Here is a 6,134-nt window from a genome sequence, read left to right as displayed (position 1 = left end):
TGTGCTTAGAACCTGCATAAACAGGGCATGAGTGTTGCCAGGAAACATTGGCTTCCTGGCAACGCTGAGGAGAATTATAGATTCTCCCACACAGCTCTCAGGGGAATTGTAGCTCCTCCCACAAAGCTCTGATGGGAATTATAGCATTATTGCTCCTCCCACACAGCTCGGAGGTGAGCTATAGCTCCTCCCACACAGCTCTGAGAATTATAGCTCCTCCCACACAACTCTGAGGGGAATTATAGCTTCTCCCACAAAGCCCTGAGGGGAATTATAGCTCAATGTTCAAAACTAGAGTGGGAGCTGACAAAAGCTGACAGCCCCATGATCAGCCAAAACATTATGACCACCCCATGATCAGCCAAAACATTGTGACCACCCCATGACCAGCCAAAACATTATGACCACCCCATCATCAGCCAGTTTTGATGGGGGCAGTTTTTGATGGGGGCAATAGGATGGGGGCAATTTTGATGGTGAAGTTTTGATGGGGGCAGTATTTGATAGGGCAATAGGATGGAGGCAATTTTGATGGTCCTGTTCTGATGGGAGCAATTTTTGATGGGGCAATTTGATGGGGCAGTTTTGATGGGGCAGTTTTTGATAGGGTCAGTTTTTGATGGGGGCAGTTTTTGATGGGGAAATGGATCGACACACTGTTCGATCTAGCTAAATGTTCTTGCATAGCAAGACCACTTACTGTTATCTCACATATATATTATTTGTATTCTTATTCTTATTCTAGCCAAATTTACCACCCTAACTCCTCCCACAGCTTTTACACTACATAGACAGTAATATATCGAAACGTACAGATTGTTCCCGATTGCTGAAACGTTTAACCGAATGGTTCACAAAATATCGTTTTTGCATCAAAATTGGTCCCATAGGAATGAATGAGTGGGAGCTGAAAAATCAGGACATGATTTCTAAACAGCCACCACTCCCTCATTTTCAAGCTATCCCTGCTGCAACTACACATGTCCATGGCTAAGCCATGGTCCTGATAGTTTTCACAATATGACCATTTGTTTGCAACTCACCACATCCATTGACATTCATTGAAACTACACTCTAGCCACCTAAAATTTGAAGGGCAATATCTAAACTGCGACTGTGCCTTAAATTTTACAAAAACAGAGACATACTATGCATCAAAATGTAGGTCTAGGTTTTGTGATTCTCACAATATAAAGTTCTTCGCTGTAGGATTTATATACATTTTAAAATACGACTGTTTGAAGAATGAAAAGTATTCAGGAGAGGCAAAATACTCTGACCTGTGCTTAGAGCCTGCATAAACAGGGCATGAGCGTTGCCAGGTAACATTGGTTTCCTGGCAATGCTGAGGGGAATTATAGCTCCTCCCACACAGCTCCGAGGGGAATTGTAGCTCCTCCCACACAACACTGAGGGGAATTGTAGCTCCTCCCACACAGCTCCATAAAGTTACTCTGCTCAGTCTAACCTTTCCACAGTTACCCCAGCCACTCCAACCACACAACAGTTACTCAAGCCACTCCACCCAGTTACTCCACCCACTCCAGTTGTAGACTACTGGACTACTTCACACAATTCCCCAGAAATTTTAGTTTTTCTAGTTAACTTTTGTGTTTTTTGGCCCTTCTAGGAACGGCCACTTTGTTATCTATGTTTTCAAATATTTAGTATGTTGCACTTCTAATAAATTTACATATTTTTTAAGTCCATCATCTGCCAACCTACTCTTATAAAACACTGTGATATGCAGTATGGAGAGAGGTATGGGGGTACACTGTGATATAGAGGAGGTATGTAGAGAGGCATAGGGGTACACTGTGATAGAGAGGAGGTATGGAGAGAGGCATAGGGGTACACTTTGATATAGAGGAGGTATGGAAAGAGGCATAGGGGTACACTGTGATATAGAGGAGGTATGGAGAGAGGTATAGGGGTACACTGTGATATAAGAGGTATGGAGAGAGGTATAGGGGTACACTGTGATAGAAGAGGTATGGAGAGAGGTATAGGGGTACACTGTGATATAGAGGAGGTATGCAGAGAGGCATAGGGGTACACTGTGATAGGAGGTATGGAGAGAGGTATAGTGGTACACTGTGATATAGAGGAGGTATAGAGAGAGGCATAGGGGTACATTGTGATATAGAGGAGGTATGTAGAGAGGCATAGGGGTACACTGTGATATAGAGGAGGTATGGAGAGAGGCATAGGGGTACACTGTGATATAGAGGAGGTATGGAGAGAGATATAGGGGTACACTGTGATAGAAGAGGTATGGAGAGAGGTATAGGGGTAAACTGTGATATAGAGGAGGTATGGAGAGAGGTAAAGGGGTACACTGTAATAGAAGAGGTATAGGGGTACACTGTGATATAGAGGAGGTAGGAAGAGAGGTATAGGGGTACACTGTGATAGAAGAGGTATGGAGAGAGGTATAGGGGTACACTGCAATATAGAGGAGGTATGGAGAGATGTATAAGGGTACACTGTGATATGAGGTATGGAGGGAGGTATAGGGGTACACTGTGATATATAGAAGGTATAGAGAGAAGTATAGGGGTACACTGTGATATAGAGGAGGTATGGAGAGAAGTATAGGGGTACACTGTGATATGGAGGAGGTATGGAGAGAGGTATAGGGGTACACTGTGTTATATAGATGGTATGGAGAGAAGTATAGGGGTACATTGTAATATAGAGGAGGTATGGAGAGAGGTATAGGGTATATGCAGAGTTCAGGGGTCAGTAGTATGTAACACAGAATTCAGAGGTCATTAGTATGTAACACAGAGTTTAGGGGTCAGTAGTATGTAATGCAGAGTTCAGAGGTCAGTAGTATGTTATTCAGAGTTCAGGGGTCAGTAGTATGTAACACAGAGCTCAGAGGTCTGTAGTGTGTAACACATAGTTCAGGGGTCAGGAGTATGTAACACAGAATTCAGAGGTCATTAGTATGTAACACAGAGTTTAGGGGTCGGTAGTATGTAATGCAGAGTTAAGAGGTCAGTAGTATGTAATGCAGAGTTCAGAGGCCAGTAGTATGTAATGCAGAGTTCAGAGGTCAGTAGTATGTAATGCAGACTTTAAAGTTTGGTAGTATATAATGCAGAGTGCTGGGGTGGAGCCACGTCGCACGACCGCGCAATTGTCAGTTAAAGCGACGCAGTGCCGAATCACAAAAAGGGGCCTGGTCTTTTACCTGCATTTTGGTCCGGGTCTTAAGTGGTTAAAAAAGGAAGCACTCATACTTGATGTACTTGCAGCACACAGTAACTATAATAATCTTTGCTTGCACTTATTTATGCTATTTTCTCTGACATACAATAAATCGAATGGTTGCACTGACGTCACACAAAGACAGTAATGATCCCTATGGCTCTGTGCAGAGCTCCAACAGGGTAGCGTGGCCGAGCGGTCTAAGGCGCTGGATTTAGGCTCCAGTCTCTCTGGAGGCGTGGGTTCAAATCCCACCGCTGCCATGTGTTTTTTTTTATTCTTTACTTATTTTATTGGATAGAAGAAGATCCTGGGCTGCCGCACTCTTTAAAACGATGTCTTTATTGTACAAATTAACCACTTGCTTACTGGGCACATATACTCCCTTCCTGCCCAGGCGAAATTTCAGCTTTCAGCACTGCGTCGCTTTAAATTAAAATTGCGCGGTCGTTTGACGTGCCTCCCAAACAAAATTTACATCCTTTTTTTCCCACAAATAGAGCTTTCTTTTGGTGGTATTTTATCACCTCTGCGGTTTTTATTTTTTGCGCTATAAACAAAAAAAAGCGACAATTTTGAAAAAAAAAACACAATATTTTTTACTTTTTGCTATAATAAATATCCAATTTTTTTTAAGAAAAACTATTTTTTTCTCAGTTTTGGCCGATACGTATTCTACATATTTTTGGTAAAAAAAAAAAAAAAAAAATCGCAATAAGCGTATAGTAATTGGTTTGCGCAAAAGTTATAGTGGCTACAAAATAGGGGATAGAATTCTGACATTTTTTTTTTTTTTACTAGTAATACGGCGATCTGCGAATTTTGGCAGGACTGCGATATTGCAGCGGACACATCGGACACTTTTGACACATTTTTGAGACCATTCACATTAATACAGAGAACAGCACTATAAAAATGCATTGATTACTGTATAAATGTGACTGGCAGGGCGAGGAAGGTTTTAAATGTGTATCCTGGGAGTGAGTCATACTCTGGGGGGAGGGGACTGACTGGGGGAGGTGACCAATGCTGTGTCCCTATGTACAAGGTACACAGCATCAGTTTCCTCTCCCTGACAGGACGTGAAGCTCTGTGTTTACACACAGAGCTCCACGTCCCTGTCATTGCCGATCGCGGGAACCCGGCGGACATCGCGGCCGCCAGGCATGCGCATCGGCATCTCGGGGACGCGCCGGGTGCGCGCGCGCCCCCCCAGTGGCCGGAGGACGCAAGGCCGCAAAAAGACAATGCAGTCAGCTATGAGTAAGCATCACATGATGTAAAACATATCAGCCATCTTTTTCCTGTTGTTCACTTCATTTTTACTGCATCGTTTTGCTTGTTTTTTGGATTTTTAAAAACGATGCAGTCAAAATGAAGTGAACAACAGGAAAAAGGTGGCTGACATGTTTCACATCGTTTTAAGGAGAGCGGCAGTCCAGGATCTTCTGCATAGCCAGCACCCTTTTGGTTTAGTGCAGGGGTCTCCAAACTGCGGCCCGAGGGCCAGATGTGGCCCTTTGCTAGCCTTTATCTGGCCCTCTGGCACTAATCCTCTCACTGATTAGAGGTACTATTACTTCCACCGACACCAACAAGGAGGCACTATTTCTTCCACTGATATTAATGATGGGATACTATTCCTCCTACTAATAGGGGCCCTACTCCTCCTCCTACTGACCACCAACCCTGAGGCCATATTTATTCTCACCGCCGGGCCCAGGACATTTTCTGCCCCCGCTGGCCACAATCTGGCCCTTCTAAAGTCTGAAAGACAATAAACTGGCCCTTTGTTACATGTGGAGGCCCTTATGCGAAAGTGTCACCCTGATGCGAGACTGTACCCATGCCCCCCATCCCTTAGTTCACCCCCCCTCCCTTTCTCTTTCTTTTCTCTCTCTCTTTCCTTTATACAAAAAAACACACAGGGACTGGGCGACCCGCGGTGCCACGGATGAAACTGACCCTCCACAAAGGGGTAAACATGAGAAGAGGCGCCCGTACTAAGCCCAATTTGGGAACTTCCCCCGACTGAGGGCTCTTTATAGGCGAGTGAAGTTAGCTGATCCCGTTTTGCACGGGGCACTGTTAATGGGAAAATGTTATGCTGCGTGCTATCTGGCGCACATGTTACACGCTTTTTTTAGCACCTGCCTCCTGGGCCGGGCCTTTTGGCTAGGACTGGAGGAATTTTTTATTCCTGGCCGGAGGGCCTGGTCATTGTTTCACCACAATGACCACTTCTTTCACTCTCCTCTCCACTATCCCTTCCCCCACTTTATTTTATTTAAGCCTGTGTTTGTCACTTTTTTGTCTTTTTTTGTTGTGCACGTTTTGTCACTGTGTGATTAGTAGGGTGCGGGTCCTCGGGCCAGCCCTGAACGTCTTGGGAGTGGGTGGACATGGCCTTCTGGCTTAGTTCGCCTGCTCTCATGGGGTCTCCCTTCGGGGGAGCCCCACCTAGTACTGGGAGGGTTCTGTTTCGGCAGTCCCTCCGAGGAAGTTGGGTCCGTGTCGGCTTCGGTTGCTCGGACCACAGTACCTCAGTCCCCGTCTGGAGCCTAACGCCCCGGGGGGTTCGGGGTTTGGGTCCCTCTTCACAGGAGGACCACTTGACGTTGCACCCGTCTGCATGTTTTTGTGAACACTCTTTATGTGTGTGCACATTTTTTCTGCACCGGGTGGAGTTTTTGGGTGTGTTCACACGCCATAGGCTTTTCAAAATAAATAAATAAATAAATAAATAATAATCTGGCGCACATGTTACACTATTATCATTTGTTGTGCCCTTATAATGTGGATGTTTTATTATACTGTACTGATTTGATGTTGTTGTCGCTGCGGCTCGTGTGTGGGCCAGTTTTCCTGACATAAATAAAGAAAAAAAAATAATAATTTTGGAGACCCCTGGTTTAGTC

General features: G+C 44.8%; 1 non-coding gene across 1 annotated transcript; it reads left to right on the top strand.

The window, feature by feature from the left end:
* The first annotated feature begins 3,397 nt into the window (after positions 1-3,397).
* Positions 3,398-3,479, top strand: TRNAL-UAG. Its single transcript has one exon. It is a non-coding gene; the product is annotated as a tRNA-Leu (tRNA).
* The last annotated feature ends 2,655 nt before the right edge of the window (positions 3,480-6,134 follow it).

Source organism: Rana temporaria, chromosome 3 (genome assembly GCF_905171775.1).
Source record: "Rana temporaria chromosome 3, aRanTem1.1, whole genome shotgun sequence".
Lineage (NCBI taxonomy): Eukaryota > Metazoa > Chordata > Amphibia > Anura > Ranidae > Rana > Rana temporaria.
This window is presented reverse-complemented; position numbering and strand designations above follow the sequence as displayed.